This window comes from Crotalus tigris, unplaced genomic scaffold (assembly GCF_016545835.1).
Source record: "Crotalus tigris isolate CLP2741 ecotype Arizona unplaced genomic scaffold, ASM1654583v1 scf7180000017601.7605149639:7615979, whole genome shotgun sequence".
Lineage (NCBI taxonomy): Eukaryota > Metazoa > Chordata > Lepidosauria > Squamata > Viperidae > Crotalus > Crotalus tigris.
The window spans coordinates 4,169,811-4,194,448 of record NW_024096505.1 but is presented as its reverse complement, the minus strand read 5'-3'; the positions used below and the strand labels follow the sequence as shown (position 1 = coordinate 4,194,448).

Below are 24,638 nucleotides of genomic sequence, written 5' to 3'. Positions count from 1 at the left end.
ACAAACAGGGTGAACTTGAAGTATTAGTAGATATGATATAGTTGCCATTACTGAAATATGGTGGGATGAAACTCATGACTAGAATGTACTGATGGAATACAAACTATTCAAAAGAAACAGATCTAACAAAAGAGCAGGTGGAGTTGCATTATATATAAAAGATCACTACATCTCTACAGAAATCCACAAAACCAAGGATGGAAACCTCCTAGAATCCATATGGGTCAATATAAAAGGAAAAAAGAATGACATTGCTATAGGTGTATGCTACAGGCCAAGCAGAATAAACAGAGGAACTTTTTGCTAAACAATTAACAAATGTATGTAGGAAGTATACCACAGTAGTAATGGGAGATTTTAGCTACCTTGATATCAGCTAGGAGACAAGTGGGAGATCAAACAGATTCCTAACCAATCTAGCTAACAACTTTGTCATCCAAAAGGTAGAGGAGAGAACTAGAAGAAATGCTATACTGGACCTAATTTTTACTAATAGAGAAGTGATAGTGGAAGTTGAAGTTACTAGAACTTTAGGCAAGAGTGACCACATTATATTGGAATTCAATATAACACAAGCAATAGAACATAATCTAACCAGTGTTTTAAACTTTAAAAGAGCTGATTTTAACAAACTCAGAGAGAGCCTAGGAAAGATTTCATGGATGAAAATCCTAAAGGGGAAAACAACTCAAGAAGCATGTGAAAGATTCCATGGATGAAAATCCTAAAGGGGAAAGCAACTCAAGAAGTGTAGGAAACTCTGAAAAATGTTGTCATAAAAGTCCAGTCCATCACAGTACTGAAGAAACTAGTTTCCAAGAAGAAACTAGCCTGGTTGCACAAAGATCTCTCTGATAAACTGAAAGACAAAAAGGACAAGTACAAAAAATGGAAAGAGGGACACATAATTAAGGCAGAGTGTCAGCAGATAGCCTGAATCTCCAAAGATGAAGTCAGGAAAGTAAAGCCTCAGAATGAACAAAGACTTGCAACAAAAGTCAAAGATAATAAAAAAAAAGTTTCTTTCAACATACAAATAATAAGTAAAAGTCAAGGAAACAGTAGGTCCACTTAAGAGAGACGATGGCAAGGAAGTCACAGGCAGCAGAGAGAAAGCAGAACTGCTTAACTTATTATTTGCATCAGTCTTCACACAAAAAGAAACTATAGCCCAACCACCAAAAACATAACTGTAAAAGACAGACTAGAAATAAAAAATAAAATAAGCAAGAAAATGGTTAGAGAATACCTATCTGATCTTGAAGAATATAAATCATCAGGGCCTGATGGATTATATCCCAGAATTCTGAAGGAGCTGGCAGATGTTATCTCAGAACCATTGTACTGTATCTTTCAAAAATCCTGGAACACCAGGGAATTATCTGAGGATTGGAAAAGAGCTGATGTGATTCCTATCTTCAAAAAAGGAAAAAAAAACAGACCCAGGAAACTACAGACCAATCAGCCTAACATCAATACCTGGGAAGATACTGGAAAAGATAATTAAAAAATTATCTTAGTTCATTCTTTGACAAAGTGATTGAATTAGTAGATCAGCGAAATGCTGTGGACATAGTATATTTAGATTTCAGCAAGGCATTCGACAAAGTAGACCACAACCTACTTCTTGGTAAGCTAGAAAAATGTGGGATAGGCAACATCACCACCAGATAGATTTGTAACTGGCTGACAAACTATACTCAATGAGTCGTCCTTAATGGTACTACATCTACATGAAGGGAAGCAAGCAGTGGGGTACCACAAGGTTTTATCTTGGGCGTAGTACTCTTCAATATCTTCATAAATGACTTAGATGAGAAATAGAAGGGGAACTCATCAAATCTGCAGATGACACTAAGCTGGCAGGAATAGCCAACACCCCAGAAGACAAGCTCAGGATCCAAAAAGATTTTGATATACTTGAACAATTGGCCCTATCTAACAAAATGAAATTTAATGTGGAGAAAAGCAAGATTTTACATTTAGGCAGGAAAAACCAAAGGTACAAGTAGAGATTAGGTGAAACCTGGCTCAAAAACAGTAACTGTGAGAGGGACCTTGGAGTCCTAGAGGACAATCACTTAATTATGAGCCAGCAGTATGCAGCAGCAGCCAAAAAAGCTAATACAATCCTTGGTTGTATAAACAGCATAGAATCAAATTCATGTGAAATATTAGTACTTTATAGTAAGACCACATTCAGTTTTGGTCACCACATTACAAAAAAGATGTTGAGACTTTGGAAAAAGGGCAAAGAAGAGCAACTAAGATGATTAAAAGCCTGGAGACAAAAACATATGAAGAATGGTTGCAGGATTTGGGTTTGGCTAGTCTAGACTAGAGAAAAGAAGGACTAGGGGGAACATTATTGCAATATTCCAGTATTTGAGAGGTTGCCACAAAAAGAAGGGGGTCCTTTTCCAAAGCATCAGAGGACAGGACAAGAAACAATGGATGAAAACTAATCAAGGAGAGAAGCAACCTGGAATTAAGGAGAAACTTCCTAACAGTGAGGACAATTAACCAATGGAACAGCTTCCCATCAGAAGTTATGGGTGCTTCATCACTGGAGGTTTTTAAGAAGAGATTGGACAGCCACTTGTCTGAAATGGTATAGGATCTCTTGCTTGAACAGGGGATTGGAGTAGAAGACCTCCAAGGAATCTTCCAGCTCTATTCTGATTGGGATTCAGAACAAACTAGGCAAATCTCCAACAGAATGGAGATATAGGCTGAAGACTGATATTCATGAGTAAGTGGTCCGTACAAATATCATTTTTTGTTGTTACATTTCCTAATTGCTTTCTTCTTTTGCTTCTTTATGCTCAATACTTATAAATATTTCCTTCTGTGGATTAATGATATTGATGCTAAACATCATAGCATGTTTTACTTGCAACAATAATTAATAATGTTATATTTTACACAATTTACAATTTGTCGGTCCATTTCTGGACATTGGAGTTCAAAAATTGAAGTAAGTTCAGAGAATGTTTATTAAGTTGATGAAGAGTCTGGAACCAAACCTTATGAAGTAGGGTTAAAGGATATAGCTATATTTAGCCTACAGACAAGATGACCGAAGTAAGTACGATAGTGTCTTCAAATATCTGAAGGACTGGACTTATTGCCCATTACCACAGAGAGCAAGAGCAGAATAAATGGATTAAAAATATAAAGAAGGAAAATCAGGCTAGTAACCAGGATGATCTTTCTGACTTGTCAGAACCCAGTATTAAAGGGGGGGGGTGTCATTTCTTTCTTTTTTCTTCCTGCAGGTTCTGCCATACTCCTAGAGGGGAGGGGGGAAGTAATAGGTGTTACAATGTATCCTTTTTATTTCACTATAGCCGCTACAATCCACAGTATATGTGGACAGTATGTATATGTATATGTATATGTATCAGAGAGGTTTATTATCAGTTTGTGGCATTCTCATTGATGTTAATACACTCTACTTACTTATTCATAATCACCATTATTTGGATACTTTAAGACAGAAATATGAATTTGATTTGATGGAGAATAAAGGCATACTTATAGAGAAATGCGACATTATCCAGATGCTCCCTTAGTTTGGAAGCTGGCCTCAAAACTAATACCAGTCCTACTGGAAATACTGCCAGTTTCTCAGATGTACCCAGCTACCATGCTATTCATTTATCTCCCTCCTACTAATAAAGTAGTAGGGCTAAGGATGAGTCAAGAAGGATTGAAGGATTGGGGATACTAAAGTGGACTGCCTACCTAAGTCTTTGCTCCAGTTGATGGTCTATGACTGTTTTCAGAGAAAATCAATTCTCTGAGTTTAGGTCCTGACTGGTCCTATTGCCTTTTACTTCACTGGGTACAGAGTCCAGTGAGCAGACAGCACTGATTTGGATGGGTGTGGAGTCTGCTCTACTAAAAGGCTGCTTCCTAAGATGGCAGGATGCTTAAGAACTGACATTAGTCCAGTACAAAGCGTTTTATTACTGATTAGATGTATAATGGCCACCCACTTCAAAAGTCTCTGAGAAGCTTATACCATCAAAAGATACAATTAAAGTAGTTAAAAACATGACCACAGAATATACTGCCCAGACTAAAAAGCAACCATAACAATATGTTATTCTGTCCAAGAATTAGATTTTCCTGTGCTGGCTTGATTTCTGTGTCATTCAGTTTTAGTTTTATAAAGGCAGCCCTAGGTACATTATTTCTGACGGGGAATAACATATACTGTAATTGTTTAAATGGGAGAGTTACAGCTTATGCACCATTCAAGATCTTCAGAGTATCTAAAATTATCACTGCAAACAACATACTGACCTCTTATATTTGTACACTCATTTATCTTTCCTGCTGAGAGTGTTAGTAAGTCTATCAATTAGTACTGAACTGATAGTTCTTTAATGCTGACACCTGCCTGTCAGACCCTATAAATTCATTATGGACACAGAAAGGAGTTAGATTATAATTGCTTGTAATTTTGCTGCTGGATACTATAAACATCATTAAGAAAACCAAAATCATGGCATCCGGCCCTCTCAATTCCTGGCAAATAAATGGGGAAGAAATGGAGGTAGTGACAGATTTTATTTTTCTGGGCTCCAAGATCACCTCAGATGGGGACTGCAGCCAAGAAATTAAAAGACGCTTGCTCCTGGGGAGGAAAGCTATGGCAAATCTAGACAGCATACTAAAAAGCAGAGACATCACCCTGCCAACAAAAGTGCGTATAGTCCAGGCCATGGTTTTCCCAGTTGCAATGTATGGCTGTGAAAGTTGGACCATAAGAAAGGCTGAGCGCAAAGAATTGAGGCCTTTGAACTATGGTGCTGGAGAAGACTCCTGCGAGTCCCTTGGACTGCAAGGCGTTCAAACCGGTCAGTCCTAGAAGAGATCAACCCCGACTGCTCTTTAGAAGGCCAGATCCTGAAGTTGAAACTCAAATACTTTGGCCACCTAATGAGAAGGAAGGACTCACTGGAGAAGGGCCTAATGCTGGGAAAGATTGAGGGCAATAGAAGAAGGGGACGACAGAGAATGAGATGGCTGGATGGAGTCACTGAAGCAGTAGGTGAGAACTTAAATGGACTCCAGAAGATGGTAGAGGACAGGAAGACCTGGAGGAATGTTGTCCATGGGGTCGCGATGGGTCAGACATGACTTCGCAATTAACAACAACAACTATAAACATTGTTTCTTCTTCAGGATTGATCCCATACTTTGATACTACAGTATTTCTATTTGAGTACCAAATAACTCTCATATTGATGGGTTTCATTAATTCTCAAGGTAGCAATTACCCCTAAATTTGTGCTTTATGCATACAGGGAAACTATTTACAAAATAACTTCAACATGTTAAAATAGAATACTACACTTACAAGAATTATAATCTAATGGCCATATCACACTAAAGTACAATGTCTGAAAAAATGTGTAATATTATTTAATCCTTCAACAGCATTATTACCCTTTTAAAACAGTGTGTCATTTAATTTTCTTTAATAAGCATGGCATTCCCTTTCTCATTCAAATGTCCCTTTTCCAGTCACCAGTCAATGCAGAGTTCACTGTAATTTCTTAACAGTGTAAGATTAAAAAAGAACCATGCTGGAACAGATTAGAAATCTATCCAACTCAGAGGTCTGCTTTTACCAACTGTCAAATCCTCTATCCTTAGGGTACAGACTCACCCCAAGCCTAATTCAGATAAGAAATAAGCACCTAATTCCAGGGATCTCTTTATAGACTCTAGTATATTTTCCCTGTCTGAGGCCATAGCTCTCTCATCAGCCATGAAATCTGAGGTATGTTTTCCCTGTAGCATCTCTTATAATTGTCCTACTCACTCATTTGTTCAGGAGCATGTGATTGAAGGAGCCATGGTGTGACCTACAGGATTACAGCAGGGTGGAAAAATAATTTCAGCCAGTGTTTTTAAGGCTCAGGTAGAGGGCATGCTGTCACTAATAATGCCCTTTCCCCACTTTGCTAAAGGAACATCATGGAACTAGCCATGGTCCTGATCACTGCTATTCTGAACTGGCCATGATCAAACCCTTAATGAAATAAAGCATTTTGAACTACCCTGTACAGTGAACTGACTTCTCTTGGTTTCTATGGAAATGAACTTTGTTCATATCCAGATTGTATTCATGTTCTCTATCAATTATGAAGTCTCTGATTTAATGATCACCAGCAAAGTGGAGTAAACTGAATTACAACAGTAATGGTGCACCGTTGAAGACCTGAAGGGCCCAGTTGTGGACAGATCATCCTGGGGAAAAAAAAATCTGTGTGGTTGTTAAGAGTCACTGCCTGCTTGATGGTACATCAAATGCCAACTTGATGATACATAATCAATCCATCATCAATTTGCTGACCATTTTCACATCTTTCAGCTGCTCCACTACAATGAAACAACTTGATTGCCCCCAGACAAGGTCATCGCTTATTACCACAGCCTCCTGTTAGTAAAACCCACTGTTTTGGGAAGGCCTTTGAGGACTGACTGAGGATTACTAGTTTAATTGTGTCATATTATGTTAGGAGGGATACTAATAAACCAAATATAATAATACAAAAACATTATTGTGTTGGATTTATTAGTATCTGTAAACTTCTTAGAGTACATCTGAAGCAATAGATTGCATAAATAAACAAATAGACAAATCAGTCTTGTAATAGCAGACCTCATAAGTTAATTATGCACTGGCAGAAAGTCACTTTATTTTGTTCTGTTTACCAGTGAGTAATCTATTATTATTTTGTATTTTATAATGGGAAAAATTAGAATTTATTTTGGCTAATTTTTGTCACCAATGAAACCGAGCTTTATAAACCAAATATGTTCGTATTATGAATGTGATTAAAATAAGATTTTGGGGGAAAATGGCATGAAGTACACTAGAAATACCTTTCCAGTGGAATTATATCCCTTCATATAGAGTGGAATTGCCTTCCATAAATGAAGTATCCCTCAGAGAAGTTGCTTCACCCAGTGTTTAGAGATATCTATGCTGCCTTGCATCACTGTTTATTCAGCAAGGTCTCCTGACTCACTGGGTGCTCCTGTTGCTTGAAGGAGAGAGCCTGCCTCTAATTGTGTGTTTCTATATCTGGATTAAAAGCAGTGTATTAAGAAATGTCTTAAATAATACAGGATAATAAAAATGATGTAGAGACTTTGATTCTAGAATTGGTATTTTTTCCCTTGGCTCTGTTCCTATTCTTTAAATTGACAAACACATCAATCAATCAATCAATCAATCAACCAATCAGGTCCAAGTCTCTAGTATTCAGGTATGACTAAATTAAGACAAAGTCATTAACATTAGAGTAAATTATTAAATCAAGATAAAAATGAGCAATTTACCTCCTACTTGCATCTGTATCGTTCTGTATTCTTAAAACTTGTATAAAAGAACGGTATAGTTATTCTTGTAATTGCTTAAAGAATGATGTCCCTTTATTTTCCTTCCATGCTCTGTCATAAATAAATTTCACTTTCAGTGATTGAGAAGAAGGAGGTGCCAGCCCACACTTTTTCACATTTGCTTTGTCAATATGAAATATATGGGTGACTATATGGAAAAAAGAACTTCCATGCTCTGTCAGTTTATTCAGATAAACTGCACATCTTTTGAAAATGACTATTAAATAAGAGATTGGTTTCCTTATCCCAAAATAAAACCATTTGCTCATTTCAATTTAACTTTCCTTCCTTCCTTCCTTCCTTCCTTCCTTCCTTCCTTCCTTCCTTCCTTCCTTCCTTCCTCCCTCCCTCCCTCCCTCCTTCCAAGTCAGTCTGCTTGTTAATCTGAATCATACAAAAGTGGCTTCAGTGCGCAGCTGTCAACAATATTTCATTATTTAATTGGTACTGAAACATTCAGTTACCACTCCATATGATTTACCAGCCAAGCTCTGCTGGAAGCAGAACAATTATGTATGGTTCTATAGATGTATAGTCACAAACATTGTATGTTTAATGAGTCAAGGTTCTTTTCTTTTTTCTTTTCTTTGTTGTTTAGCAGCCTATGTAAAGTTCATTTTACTTATGTTTTATAAGTAGGGAATTGAAACTGCTGTTAAGAAGGGATGTAAACCACCTGGCCCAGAATATATACAGACCGAACTCAGTCTGTAATGGCACAGAATGGTGAACAGAGTTTGCTGCTGAATCTCCACAGAGTAGCACAACAAGTGTGATTTTAGTGGAAGCAGGCGATGGTGATGGTGAACGGTGTTAGAATGTTCTTTCACCCACGCATCCCTCCCACTAGACTTTTAATTTTGTTTTCCTCTCGATAGGGCTCTATGCCAAGGAGGGCTGGAGAGAAACAGCTTCAACACAGTGTGAATAGGGAACACCAGAGGTATCCCATTATTCAGCCCAAGATGTAGTGTCCTGCATAATACTTTCCTCTTGCCCAGATTAAACATCTCTTTGTAAACATTGTATCTGCAGAAATAGGAAAGTAATGGGAAATAAGTGTTTATTACTTGCACATGCTATATACAAATCTGTGAGGGGAATAAATCTGGAATTTGGTGTGCTGGAAATATTATTCCTACTGCATTTTAAAAGGTTTGGAAATCTGTGTTATTTTTGACTTAGGTCTCTCTCTCTCTCTCTGAATTAATGACTAATTTGACACTGCATTTACTTGTATTTATGCCACCTGTCCACCTTTTTGCCACTCTACTCCTTCTGCCACCAATAGTCTCTTATTGTTGAGAAAACAGTCCAGGTAACTAGTGTGGCAAAAGCATCACTAGATGTCTGAAGAAGCAAGGAATTTCCTGAGAAGAATGGCATATGGAACTGGCAGGGAATACATCTTTCTCTCATTCTCTCCCTATTTCTGAAGGAGCAAAATTGAAGGATTTTTAAAGAGCATTCTCTAAGCGATGCTGCCTAAGAATAGATTTTCAATTCATCGATTGGCTTCCTGCTTATAATAACACAGTAGGATTTTTATTTCAACAGGATTTGAGGAAGATTTGCGTTAAATAATATTTTTGTTTTAATTGTTTGACCTTTTCCTTTTTAAAATTTTATTATTTAAAAAAAAGAAAATGAAGAACTTACATGAAAATGCATCATTCTTGAAATTATCTGTTTATGGTTATATTGCACTGTTCATCTAATTATTTTACACTGAATTAGTTTGCCTATCTTTTTAAAAAAGAGGGAAATAGAAAATTACATATATCAAATAGTATATGAAGGCCAAATTTCTTAAGGAATTTCCAGTCAAGCTCTTCACTGTAATTTCAGTATGTGCAATTATGTTTCAACATTCAAGCATTATTATTTTTCTTGACATAGGAAAATCAACAACTGCTTGTCATCTCAGATTACGGCCACAGTTTTGAATTTAAACGGAGCTAAAGAAAAGAATTATTTACTGAGTATAACAATGGGGAAATTTATAAAACTTCATAGGGAGAAGAAAATGTTTGACAAATTCTAAAAAAAGGACTCACTGAGATGAGTGAATAAAATTTTGTGTTTAGTAACAAAGGATATAGTTGCACTACTGAACTACATGTTTAATTGGGTCATGCAAAGGGTATAATGTGCTGCCTGTGGGCAAGTTGGCTTTAACCACAAACAGTCCCTGGAGTTAAACTACTGAAAATTTCCTAAGACAACTGTGATATCTAAAAAAAGTTGAGAATGAGGGAGGGAGGGAGGGAGGGAGGGAGGGAGGAAGGAAGGAAGGAAGGAAGGAAGGAAGGAAGGAAGGAAGGAAGGAAGGAAGGAAGGAAGGAAGGAAGGAAGATTTCTGATGCTCTCTGCCAACCTCCCATAAGAAAACAGTGAAGAAGCTGGCAGGAAATTAGAAGTCATTTCCATTCCACTGTCCCCCCCCCCCCACCTGTGGCTATTCTATTTCTGCTAAGGTAAGGAAACATTTCTTGTCTAGCCCTTTTACAAAACTATCAATTTGCTTGTGTTGAACTTCCACAAATTGCAATGGATTTTCTCTTCTTTTTTTTTTTTTAATATTCTCAAGGGAAGGACATGCCTGGCTAATTTAAGAATCTTTTTGCATTCATAATTCCATTGGGAATGATATACACATAGGAATTCATGATATATATAATTTTGTGAAACAACACAATTCCCATTTTCATAAACACCTACCAAAAGGTCAGCGAGATGTGTTGGACTACAGTTCCCAACAATTCTAGGCAGCATGACATTACAACTTCCATCAGCCCAGTGAGTTTGCAGAAGGATCCTCCAGGGCAGTGTTTCTCAACCTTGACAATTTTAAGGCATGTGGACTTCAACTCCCAGAATTCCACAGCCGGCATTGCTGGCTGTGGAATTCTGGGAGTTGAAGTCCACATGCCTTAAAATTGTCAAGGTTGAGAAACACTGCTCCAGGGGGAAATGCAGAAGATGCTCGAGGATAGTAGCTGTGAGGCAGCATTTCAGAGGAGGCAGTTTGGAGTCTATTGAAATAAAGTTGCAGCCTTATTGAATTCAATTACAATCCTCATGTTTTTTTTTATTTGCCTGAGGGAACAATACAGGAACCCAGCAATTGCAAGTGTCGCAATGAGGCCTCGCAGACTTCAACTGCAATCAAGAAATTGCATTGGCTGCTGATTTTATGTCCTTTATAGTCACAGATACCACCACATACTTGTTGTAACTTATTGATCAATATTTTTTACTTTTGATCCAAACTGAACAGATTTGTGTTCGCTTTTCTCAAATAGTTTTCAGTGCTTTCTCAAAAAAAATCTATGTCTTTTTTTAGAATACACCTTTAGAAGTTATGCTAAAAGATGAAGAATTAACAAAGCATAATTGAAAAGAATACTCCAAGGAAATAAGATTTAAGTGGGGAAAACGTGCTTTCTTTTTGAAGTATGGTTTGTTTTTGTGGAATGGGACTCAGTTCACAGCAATTCAAGTCTCACACTTGAACAAATGGTGATGGCGGTGGTAAACTACACAAGGCAGCTACTGAAATACACTGAAATATAGAAATCAAAGGAAGATGATTTCTGTTTTAGAAGAATCCTGTGTGAAAGCATCATTGAAATAAATGATGGGAAAAGCAATTGTTGTCTTGCTTCTCCCCAAAGAGGTGCTTTTGCCAAGGTCTGTATAAGATGGTAATGTCAATCACTTTTAAAAAATACAGGTGCAGTGCCACTAGATGTTTGTACTATAGGCCAACATTTGAAAAATAAACACATATCAAAATACTTATTCTTTAATGCATTCCAAGCCCAACATACAAATACCAATCCCTCCCTCCCTCCCCCCTCTCTCTCAGTGTGTGTGTGTGTGTGTGTGTGTGTGTGTGTGTGTGTGTGTGCATCTGAAGCTGTTAAGCTGGAAGCTAATGGTTTCCAAAAGCAAGCAGAAGAGTAGAAAGTGTTGGAAGACTGCTTGGAAGCAGTGATTCATTGCAAACACGATTTATTTCCCAGATCACATTCAGATACAGTATATTCAGAAGACAGATTAAGTTACCCGAGCTAGCAAATTCTACTGCTTATAAACTGAAAATCAAATGATAACTTTGAATTCCAGCATGGTGCAGGAATAAGTACAAAGTGATTAAACAACGTGTTTTGCAACTAGTTTAGAAGCCAAATGGCTTCTAAATAACATTGCCTATGTAAGAGTTAAAGTTCCCCTCTAGTTCATCTTAAATTTAATTTGTTGATGAAGCCTTCTAAATTTTTGTATAGTGTAGAGGTGGGGGCCAGGCAAAGGTCATGTGCAGAAAACTGCCCTTCCAACGCCTGGGTGTCTCTTCTCTACATTTATCTCATTCCTTCACATCACCATGGTGATGTGAAAGTGTGCAGGCTTGTATGACCTTGCCTGTCTGATAGCAGCTACCTCATACCAACAAGATGTTATTGCCAAATTGCTCCCTGTTTCTGGTCTCTGGCTTCTATATTCTTGAGGATTGGTAAGGAGTTTAGCCAATGAAATGCTATTGCCATGTAAAACTTTTGCTGCTTGGGAAACTGTATATAAACAATAAACGCTGCATAGGGAGCAGCCATATTTGCACCCTGCAATGACTGAGCACTGATTACTACAGCATAGATTATCCTTTTAGAAAGCTCTGTTAAGGGAAATGGAGGCAAACATTGATGTAAACCAGGAATGTGTGCTTGTCTGGCCTATTGACATACCAGGATTGAGGAAATGGAGCTTTGTTAACTCAAAGCTCATGCCATATTTTACTTTTTTCCCCTTCTCTCTTATTTAAAGAACTTGACATATTAAACACAATAGGCTTAATCTCTACTGAATATAGTGGGACAAATTCATGAATAAATATACATAGGAGTGCCATGGAAGACTGAAATTCTTTATCCAGAACTAAGCCCCATTATTATTAGGAACAAGTCTGTTACTTCTAGGTAAACCTTTAGACTATTCAGCTAGCACATCATTATAGCTGATCAGTATTCACCCTGCAGAAGTAACAGATGTAGGGAGGGCAGAATCTGATGCAATGCCATCACTTCCTCTACCCTTATTTTGGAGGCTTCGTGTTCTTCCAATATGACATGGCCAGGCAACAATCCCATTTTTTAGGATGAAAATACCTGAAATGGGCAGCATATTGCCATGGCTACCTGTATTCAAATTCTATGGTACAGAGCAATGCCATTGCTAATGTGCTGGGTGAATGTTTCTTGAACTCAGTTTGGATGAGGGAAACCCTCCTCCCCTCAATAAAACAGCTTTTCCCAGTGTGATATATTGGGACTATTATTCTCCAAATTCCCTATCAACAGTTTAAAGTTTCTTGGTTCAGACCAAATATGTATCAGAATCGACATTTTTTTCTATGCAAAGCAAAAACAAACAGGAAGGACATTTTTCTTAGTATAAGAAGGCTGAGACACCTTCACTCATTGTAAAGTAATGTAGCCAGCAGCTTGTAGGTTTGATATCCTGACATTTTGAAGAATTTTTTGCCCTAGTTAATATTGGAACGTCAGGATATCAAACCTACAAGGTGCTGGCTACATTACTTTACAATGCATGAAGGTGTCTTCTTATACTAAGAAAAATGCCCTTCCTGTTTGTTTTTGCTTTGCATAGAAAAAAAATGTCGATTACTTTACAATGCGTGAAGGTGTCTCAGCCTTCTTATACTAAGAAAAATGCCCTTCCTGTTTGTTTCTATTGCACTGGAACTAACACTTCAACTGGCTCTTAAGCCTATGCATGCCGTTTCCACACATGGTTGGCTAGTTATGTAAGTGTGCAGCAGCACAGCATGTAAAAAGGAAAGAACCAGGAAGCAGCTGAACAAAGCAATGCAGCCAAACGCTAACAAACAAAAAAACCCCACAAAGCTTTTCAGCTAGGAATGCAGCAAAACAGAAAAGCCTTGAAACAGTACAGTGATTCCCCAGGCTCTGCAGAGATCAGAGATTGGTTTTCTGCAGTTCCAAAGAGTAGTAGCGAGTGGATAGATTTTTGATGAACATGCTCTTAACAGTAAATCCAGTACTTGATCATTAGGATTGGCTACTATTGTTTCTCACTGGGGTTCTTAAGTAAAATATGGGCAGCTGTCTGTGGATAATATTCTAGCCCAGGGGTGTCAAACTCACAACGTCACGTGACACGTCGCGACATATTGTGACTTTTTCCCCATTGCCAGCAATGGGGTGGGTGCAGTTTTAGTGGCCCATGGGCCGGCAGTTTGACACCCCTATTCTAGCCCAATGACCTGCAACCAGCAGGAATTGAACTGGAGAGTTTATAAGAAATTCTCCAACTCTAGAATAAAAAGTAACAATAGCTTTAATAATTATAATAATAGTAAATACAAAAGTTCTTCATCCATATAGATATCATAATTCTCATATTCCAAAGAACTCTGAATTAGCTTTGCATGCCGAAGCTCCTATATTCTAGAAACTTCTTGTCTTCTCTAGTTAAAAAACATCTTGGGCGGCAAAAGTTCTTGACTAAAACTTTAAAAAACTGCTGCCATATAGCAGCTTTTAACTAGATGGACCATTTTAGAGAGCCTCACGCAGCCTGATTTCCAAATACAATACAAAAGTGTGTGGCAGTGTACTATAATGCATATACTTTATAATAAGGATGGGCAAAGCAACTGATGCTTCAGTTGGATTCCCCTCATCTCCCATAATGGACTATCTGACATTACCTGCCTTCCTCTCTGCTTGAAAAGCAACATGAATTCATGCTGATAATGATGTCAACATTTCTTCATTGCAACAGAGGAAGATGCTGGAGACCTGGCTTAGCTTCACTAATGGTCCACAGAAATTTCAAAGTAGCCATGTGAGCCTTCCAAAGGGCCATGAAAATGCTTCACTAATGCCAATACAATTCAATGCTCTCGCAAAGCACTCTTTCAAATGCTTTTGACAGCCTTTTACATAAAAAAGTAAATTGTTCTTCAGCTCAGGTTAAATTCTTAGTGGCTTCATGGACACATCCATGTAGCTTTCTGTCAATAGTATAAAAGCAATTTTCCATTGCCATCTTTCAGGATCTTTTTTTCTGTCTTCTCAATCAACCTGACAACTCTGATATTCTCCCATCCAAATGTTAGCTTGATTTGACCCTTTCCAGACATGGATTTGACATAATCTCATTTGTATATTATTTTCCTGAATGGATAATATAAATGCCAATATGCATGATTTTAGTTTTTCCATATTGCTAACCAACATCAAAATCATCTCCATCAGAATGCCCCAACAATTCATTTCTTACTTTTTGAATATTCATTTTACCTGAGAGATATTAAGAAAGTAGTCTAGGTACTTCAGAATATATTAATGTAATTTGTTGATTAGGATGTCAGATAAAAACCAAGGAGATGGGTGATCAAGAGCCAGTCCAGAAGTTCACTGGGTGATTTTAATTGCTTCAATTTATCTTATAAGATGTTTATATGGATAAAATAAAATAGGGGAACACATTTTTAAACTTTAAGTTATTGGAAGAATGGTGTATAAATATCACTGCAAATAATTAAAAATAGAAATGTATAAACAAAGAATATAAAAATATTTCATAAAAGACAAATATATGAAGCTTCAGGAGACCATGATTTGCAAATGTCATGTGTTCAACAATTGAATTCTGATACATTCACAATTCTAAAATGTACAGTGTTCTGAAATGCTGAAAAATTGCTACCAAAATGCTTCTTCTTTTTTTTTTTAAAAAAAAGATGAACAAAATTATATCATTTATTATGTGAGCAGCCTCAAAGCAAATCTTCAATCACTAATAAACCTGTATATATGGAAAAGTAGATGTTTTAATGCCCCTGATTGAACAGAAAGGATCTTAGTTTGCTTTTACTTTCCAAGCAGATATGAAATCATACCTGTTAATATTAGCTTACTACAGAAAAAAATATAATCAAGAATTTTGCAGCAACAGAAGGCATACATTTTGGGACTACAGTCAATGAAACTGAATAATGCTGTGCATGTGATGAAGTGACTGTGAAGAAACTGGCTTATTATTTTAGGAACTAGAAATAATGATTCAGTATACAAATTATAATTAGGGATCCTAGTCAGCAGTCATACAAACATGAGCATTTCTCCTCATCACTTCACTAAAAGCTTCCAAATTTGGTTGCTATAAACTGAACATTTCTTCTAAATATCAGGTCAGAGAGAATAAAAATGTTTAGACAGAATGATTTATTATTAATTATTGCTTTCTGATTACAAAATCTGGAGGTGTTTTTGTATCCAGATTTTCTGAATTTCTAATTTATTTGTACAGGTTTGTACAGACCACCAGGAAATTAATTGTATCCTGATGCAGAAATTCTTTATATTTAGATTACATACAATAAGGTACATGGCAAATAGTTACACCAGTGAGTTGCAAAAAATAGATATTTGATTCCTAATGTGTATTTTTATTTCTGAATAAACCTTCAGTCTACTTGCTCCAGTTGTTCAGACATATCCTCTGATTCTTGTTTTCTGGGGCTAGGAAAAGCATTAAAGGAAAATGTGTTTGCAAAATACAAAAGAAAAAGACCAAAAAAATGACATGGAAGAAAAGCTCCAAAATGAGTCATCAAAAGATTTGTTTCCTAAATGAACACTATTATTTTCTTGTTTTCTTTTCTGTTCTTGATTGCTTTGTATTTCTAACAATAGACAGAAATAATTATAGCAAGAAATAGAAATGGAACTAGCAATGTCAATGTGGAACAATACTTGTGTTCACAGCTATATTTTAGAGTTGTTCTTAAATAGGATAATAATAATAATAATAATAATAATAATAATAATAATAATAATAATAATAATAATAAAGTTGGAAGGGATCTTGGAGGTCATCTAGTCCAACCCCCTGCTCAGGCAGGAAACCCTACACCATTTCGGACAAATGGCTGTCCAGTCTCTTCTTAAAAACCTCCAGTGTTGGAGCATTTACCGCTTCTGGAGGCAGGTTGTTCCACTGATTAATTGTTCTCACTGTCAGGAAGTTTCTCCTTAGTTCTAAGGCTGTATGCAAGGCTGTACAATAAAAACATAAATTGGTTTTTTATTACCTGCTTTCAAGGTGCTATTTCTATCTCTAATAAATTTGTGAAAATGATCATCAGTCAAATAGTTTTGTTACTTTTCTCCAATGGAACTTTAATCTCAATCCCATGTACCAAAGGTCAGGAGTGACTTAAGGCATTTTGCTGTCTGAAGTGGACTAGCAAATGACTTTCCATCTATCCACCCACAGTACTTACACCTCAGAAACACACATGCTATCCAAGGTCAGTTCAATTAACCTTGGAGTCAGAGGCAGAAAAGCCCAGGTATTTCCCTCCATTTTTCCCAACAGAATCCAGATTTATTCAGAATAATCCCACTGAATGTCTAATTTATGATCCACTGATTTTATTAATAATAATAAAAGAAATAAAAGCAATAATAACAACCAATAAAAGTTAACAATTTGTTGCCTTTCCATGATACCCACAATTTTCTGCCTACCACAGCTAGGTCTATGAATTACACTAGAGCAGGGGTGTCACTCATTTTCACTGAGGGCCACATCAGCATTGCAGTTGCCCTCAGGGGGGCGAGTGGGTGTGGCCAGGGTGGGTGTGGATGGAGTAGGTGTGGCCTCCTGGGTGGGCGTGGCCAGTCTCCATCGTTTGCATCAAGGGTGCTGTGGGGGCCTGGGCCGGAGTGGGACAGATCTGAGGGTCTCTGGCAGAAGGGGGTGGGACCAGGGCAAGTGCCAAGGCATGGTCCACTGGAGGAGCCTCACTGTTCCTCTCAGGCCATGCAGGGGGGGGGCTGGATGGTGGTGTGGGCTGCCCGGAGCCCTGGGCAGCAGAGGTCAAATGCCCAGTCTGGCCCTCAAGCACCTGCGGCACCAAGCCCAGCCCCACTTCCCCAAGGGAGTACCCAGCTGCACTTACCTCCTCCTCAAGGCTGCTGCTGCTGTGCTTGCTCTCCTTGGCCAGGTTGCTCATGATGGGTACAAGGGCAAAGTCAGAGGGAGGCCCATTCCCTCTCCATGGGAGGATATCCGGCTTTGTATCCTTAGCAATAAGATGGAAGACCTCGAGGATAGGCCAGGAGGAGGGGGCAAGGGGATGGTGAAAGGGCAGCAGGGCAGAACTAAGGTAGGACCTCCCTCAGACACTCCCTCTCCTTTCCTTCTTTCCTTCCTTCTTTCCTAAGTACAGACTGGTGGGAAAATATTTGAGATGAGGGAGGAAGAAAAACAGGCAAGAAACGCAGCTGGGAAGGTGTCACCCTTCGTGAGGAATGAAGAAATGCACCATCACCTGGAAGTGGCCAGCGCGATGGTGCATTTCTTCATTCTTCACCTCCCCAGCATGCACCCAGGGGGTGGGGGCGACGTGGCAGGGGCTGGTTCCTTGCTGTTTCCAGACGGCCTTGTGGAGTTTAGACTGAATGTGTTTCAGCATAGATGGCCACCATAAAATTATACATTGGCTCCCAGTCAGCCTGGGCCAGGGCCAAGGCAACGGGAGCCGTTCCCTCACTGTTTCCAGGATGGCTTCACGGGCCACATGAAACCACTTTGCGGGCCGCATCCGGCCTCCGGGCCTTGTGTTTGACATGTCTACACTAGAGGCATCCTTGGCCATGTGACTTGAACCATTTGCATACAGATCTTATAATTTGAAATTCAGTATTTCTATTTCTAAATGCTATTTATTAACTATTTACACTATATTCAAATACTTAATTAATTAATTAATTAATTATACTATGCCAGACTGCTCTTTAGTTTAATTAAGACTAGAGTTAGGGTGAGAATAACTTCGGGGGACAATAGAAGACAAGGAAGACTGACGAGCTGTGGTCCATGGGCTGCAAAGAGTCAGACGCATCTTAGCAACTGAACACCAACAACACGGTGAGAATAGTTTTTTAAACTATTCGTGGTGCTGGAATAAAGCTGCTTTGTAATAAATACTTGTGAAGGGCAACAAAAAGAATTTTATTTTGGCTAGGTTGATTAAGTTTGGCATTGTTATTGTTTCTGCATCAAAGTAGCTGTAGAAATAGTTTCTCAACATAAATGCTTATAGAAAACTTAATTAAAAGCCATACACTTTTTAAAAAATATATATCGGCAGATATCATCATCTTTTATCAATTCACTGCAGGATGAAGGCATCTTCATTGGATGTTTCAGACCATAATCTGTCTGGTCCATTGTGGGATGAGAGAGAGATGTTTTCCCAGTTTACAGATGAAAAAGTGACTTGCCACCTAAGGGAGCTTGAGAACCAGGTTCTCACCAATCCCAATCCAGTGCTATATCCACTACACTACACTGACTTTCATATGGGCAGCTATACCAGTGCCTAATTTCCCAAATGAAAAGCAAGTTGTGTACATAGCAAAGCACTGATGCTATGCTGCTTCCATGTCTCTCAGGTTGTAGTGAAATGATGGAAAATTGCTGTGGCTACACATAAGAGTATAATCCTGCCAGCTAAAAAGAAAAAGGTTGAGGATTTGGCAGAAGCACTACTAAGCTGGAAGAATGGAAGAAATGCCATCACCATAAAATAAATACTGACAAAATGGCTAAAAGAGCTCTGAGCAACACAGGGGATATACTGATGTTGTTTCTCCATTGATAGTACAATATTATATTGCACCCAAATCTAGCACAAACACTTTTATTCTCTTGTCTTTACTGAAAAGTGAAAAAAGCCGGTCTAGCAAGGCTACTTTCTTCATACTGCCATGACTGAGCATCAGATATCATTTAATCATGTAATCAGCCTCATTTAATCACTGCACAATATCACCTGTATAGAGGTTTACACAAGAAAAATGATTGTCTGCACACTGGTAAACTCATTCTGAGATTGTTGCAATGCATTCCATAGAAGCTACCCAGTACTTAGTTAAAAGCTGTAGCAGAATGTAGCCGTCAAGTTGCTAAAAGGGACAATGGCTGTGCCCATGTTACATATATGTTGCAGCAATTGCACTGGTTGCCAATTAGCTACTGCGCCTAGTTCAAAGTCTTGTTTCTGACATATGGCCCCAACAAATTGGGGCTGAAATATCTGATAGAACTCCTTCTCTGTACAGATATGATTAATCACTGAGATCATCTGAGGAGAAGTGTAGGTTGCCATCCTTTCTTCTTGGAGTCTGCTCTCCAGAATAGTCTCTTCACTAAAACATGATTAAAAACATATTATCTCCTTTGAAATAAGCCCAACTCCTGATTCTTAATGAGCACAAGTACTTGCTATGGTGCCTTTTGGGCATCTCTGGAAAACCTTTTTGTTCATCAAAGCTTTTCTTGTATATCTCTTGGACGGATGTGTGTTTTGTTTTACTTCCATCCATTTTAAATAAATATGAATTTGTTGCTTTAACTTTAAGATAATTTGAATAGAAAGTGGTATTAAAAAGAATAAACAAATACTAAACTGACATAGTATGCAACTATAACTCTCAAGTCCCATAATATAATTCACAGATGAAGAACTAAGAGAATTTGGCAACCAAAGGTTACATACAATCTTTGCTTAGTTTTCCATGCAAAACAGCTTAGTTGACAATATACCTGCAGATATGTCACCTAGAAATTCTATAGATACAAATACCCCAAATTTTGTTCTGATACTGACAAAGCAGATTATCCTATAAGACTAAGCAAGAATAAGAGAAAATGTACTGTAATATGGAACTGCTGCTATGGTCTTCAAAGTATTCCCCTAGACCCATCTGCTTTGGCATTGATGAATATATCAGTGAGTCATCACTTCTCAGTGTGGGTAGCAGGTTGGTCCCATTACTAACACAGTCCCCAATTTGTGGGATGGTGTTTCTAGAGTTGGTATATGTGTTTTTATGACATTTTGAAACTTTTTATTTGTGTGCTTTCCTCTTTCTGCTCACAGACTACCATATATTAGATCCTTTAGTTATTCCACTGGGCAGCTATGATATATTTTTAAGTCCAGTGTAATATGAACATAGGATTGCTGAATCAAAATGTTAAAGTCCAGAAATCAACCAAAAAAAAATCACAAGTAGAAGGACTAGTGGTAACCTCTGAAATTCCTTATTTCATTGCCTAGTCTTCTCCAGATTTCCTAGAATACTTACAAAATAAGTCATGAAAAAAAATATAAAAATATTTTTATATTTACTTTTTATATCTAAAGAAAGTGTCACTTTGTAATTTCCCATTAATATGTGTCCTGCCCATCACTGTGCTTTTGCTTCAGTAATCTAGATGTCATGTTCTGTCTTCATCCTTTAGGAGCTCATCTATGGCAAATGTTTGTTTGCTCATTATTTTTAATTTTGGCACATTAATATGAATATGGAACATATTTAGGATAGAAATCCCATCTCATATGCAGAACAGAGAAATTAATCTAAAATGGCACTCATTCAGGGATGGACAGATTTCCAATTCACAGGATTTTCTTTATGTTTTTATTAGCATTTTGACATCTACCAAGTGAGCCTGACATACTTTTGTAGAAAATATTTATGCCACCTACTCTCTTGTGGGAAACCAATGGCACATTAAAACCTCACTATCTTCCTTTAAAAAACAAAACAGTAAACTAACCATAATAAAGGACAAAAGTTAAAACAGTAACATTGAGATAATAAATGTTTTGAGTAGTACTGTGCAACATTTGTCTTTTGATTTGGACAAGGTAAATTTACATCCTGCAGGAGGGTGATAATAGCATTTGCCTGCAACTCCTTAATGCAGGTGTCTTATTACTGGGATTGCACACTAGCTGGTTGTCAGAAACATGATCCTAGAAAAATATATTGCTGATTTATAAAGTCCTACAGTAATAATCCAAAGTACCTGTGGAACTGAATCTGAAATACTGTACACTGGTTTTGAGTCCCCTCTTAAACTTCAGGCTTGCTTCAATTCCAGCGGTAAATTATTCTATAAATGGGTCCTGGTACAAAGAAATCTGAACTGATCACCAAATTTGAGCATATCCATAGCAGGATTTGCAAAAGATGTCCTACTGACTACCCAAGATTATGGGGTGGACTGTAGGGAAATATTTAATAGGTCCTGTAAGTAGTTTAGGTTTAGGCTGATATTATATATATATTATTGAATACATTCAAGTGGACTCAGAAAGGAACCAGTAATAAAAAGTTTCTCCTGAAAGAAAGACAAGATATAAATATTATAAACAAACAAATGTGAGGATAATGTGGGAAATTAATTAAGTACTGAAGAATTCAAAACTCAGGAATTTGTTCTGAATACAACAATGGACAATATTCACAACTTTTCTGCAGGGATTCATTCTTAGTTCTCCTGAGTGTTCTTTATCTCAGTAGTATAAAGTTGAGATTTTAAAAGGAGTAGAAATATCTTTCTGCTAAAATGTTAAATAATTTGGAATCTCCTGTCCATGCCGATCTCCCAATAGAGTGTTCAATTGATTCTCATCCATTTTCTATCTATCCTGGCCCTATCATTCTCCAGCAGTAGCAATGCTGCATAGTGACCATTACCAAAGGAAAAGAAAAAAAATTATATAGTTCTGAAAATAAAGAATTAACTGAGTGCTTTTCAGATCATTTTTTTTAATTTTTTGATTGGACCAGAGAACATTGCTTTCATGCAAATGCTTTAGGTGATCACAGTGTGTGCATTGAAGCAACTTAAGAGCTAGAAGATATTTTAAAAAGTTATCTTTGAACAAGTGAATTATCTTTCTATCACTGTTAAAAAGTACCTGCTCCAAGGGGTTTTGGTTTGTCAGATATCTAAGCTACTGTTAATTTCTGCTAGCTACTCTGATATTTCATCAGTTTATATTAAAGTGGTGTATTAAAAACTACATATATAAGATGCAATAAGTTAAATATTTCCTATAAATACTTACTTTAAAATTAACACATTTACCATACAGTATTAGGAAAATGTCAAGTCTGAAATGCGCAATTGAATTACAGTATACCAACCCACAACCGCTACCTCCTTTTGGCACTGTCCATGGTGCTGATGCTATGTTTGTTTCAGGGCGGGATATCTAATGACTGTTTTGATCCTATTACCGTACGTAGTCCCTAAATCATAAAGTTGGTGTCTATAAAATTATGGATGGTAAACATTTCATGATTCCCCCATCATTTGCTCTCAGTAAAGATTTCCTGTCCTTACTATGTTCCATGGAACTGAAGTTAATATTCCTGGGTCGCCATGGTGATAGTGAGCTCTGTTCCTAAGAGCAAGACAAATTAGGCACTACCTCATTAGCCTGAACACCCTTCTAGCTTGCAGTCCTATGCAATTCCTCTTTGAAATATTCAGAAAGGATTAGGGTTGGCATGATTATATGTCATTACGTCACAGTGGCATACTCCTCAAGTTCCTTAATGTTTCTCCCACTGTTTAACTATCACTCTGCTATAAAACAAGTTCAGGGTACCTGGCAATGTTTCTGAAATCAAACAGAATTTGACCACTAGCTTTAGCCGGAATAAAAATGGCATTCCCAACCTTACCTTTTCTGGTATAGGCTGCATGTGGAAATATTTCCCTATCTAAAGGACATTAGGTGCCTTTTGGCATTATCTGCATCATTACTCATTCCCCTACCCCCTGCATAAAATTTCACTTAGGTACTTATCTACTTCACAACTTATAAATTATCCTAATCACTTGTTCTTGATTGTAAAGTAAATAACAATAAAGAGGATCCAAAACACACCCTCTATTACATTACCAAAATGCACAACACCTGTTTAATTTTGTATGCATGAAAGCCAAATACAAGCCAAGAGTCTTTGTCAAATATCCCAAGTTTGACGGACTCGCAATTATATGCATTTATTTTCTAATGGTTAGTTAGTTCCCTTCTCTCATCCTCCACGTGCTTGCTGGCTCTGGGGGGACAGAAATCAGCCAAGATTCCTCTTATTTTTCTGGTAAACAGAAATGCCACGCTCGGAGTTCAGCGATCAGAACTATTGATTTTCCTCAGTAGCAGAATAACAGATAGGAGTACACACACCCGCCGGCACACACCCCGTTTCACGCAGTTGTTTTCGGTTAACATGCGTGGCTTCCCAAACAAAGGAAGAAACATGTTAGAAATCGTAATTGGTCAAATGCCTGTCATGCACCCCATCCCTGTCCTTTTAGTTGCCAATAAAGAGACAGGAAACCGATCGCTTTCTTCGTTATGTAACTGTCATCCCTTTCCCTAAAAAAAACCCACAACTTTGAGATCGGATATACTTCAACGTGCGCTATGACAAGTTGAGGGTTGCAGCAACAAAAGGCGTATTTCTCTTAAACATGCACAGGATTGGAATAAACTGCACGGAAATACCTGTTTGCTGCTCGTTTTCACTCACTCGATCATGATTTTTCTCCTTCGGAACACAGCAGGCTCATCTGTCGCTCAAGAACGGAAGATGAAACAGTTAAAATTTAAGAAAGAAAGAGAAACAAAAGGAAACGAGAAGAAAGAATCTCCGGCTTTTACAGGGACCCGGCGCTGTTGTTGGGAGCTTCCATCCTCCGCCGAAGTCTTGGCTCCAATCAATCAGTTTGGTTTTCCTCACGAGAAGCCGACTGGGGCACACGAGGCGAATCGAACTGGTGCCCGCTTTGCCCACGCAGAGTTCAGCGGGAGGCGCCGCCAGGAACGGGAAAGATCGGAGTGGAGCAAGCCAGAAGACCCAGCGCTGGCAGAGAGATAAGTAATGGACCGCTCAGGGACACGTCACGAAAGCCTGCAGTTTCAATGAATTCTACTCAATTTCAAGCGAGTGACTGCTTGGATCTCCAGGCTAGCGCTTTAACAAAACAAAGCAGGGGAAAATTCTAGTCAGTGCCATCTAGCGGCTCAAGCCGAAATACAAACTAGGGGAGCCCCCCCCCCACTTCCCCGCGCACGCTCCCCAGCCCCCTCTTTAGAAAGTAAGATGTTTCCTTTGCGTTAAGAAGAGGCTAAATGGAAACTTTTCCGCCTGTGCGATCAAGCCTCTCCGTTTCCTGGGAGCAGAACTGAGGCAATACTTTTGTGTACCGTATATGTAGTATGTGTGATAAGGCTTATGGAAGTCAGTGAGATTCTCGCCCCTCCCCGCCCCCAAAAT

The 24,638-nt window shown here is 38.0% G+C and overlaps 1 protein-coding gene across 3 annotated transcripts in view; it reads right to left on the bottom strand.

Moving 5' to 3' along the window:
* KCNJ6 (potassium inwardly rectifying channel subfamily J member 6) overlaps positions 1-24,259 on the bottom strand; it is a 118,498-nt gene extending 94,239 nt beyond the window's left edge. For all 3 annotated transcript variants that reach the window (XM_039369837.1, XM_039369854.1, XM_039369845.1), the window contains exon 1: positions 23,867-24,259. The gene's annotated coding sequence lies outside the window, so the exon portion shown is untranslated. The remainder of the gene's footprint in view (positions 1-23,866) is intronic.
* Positions 24,260-24,638: the final 379 nt, after the last annotated feature.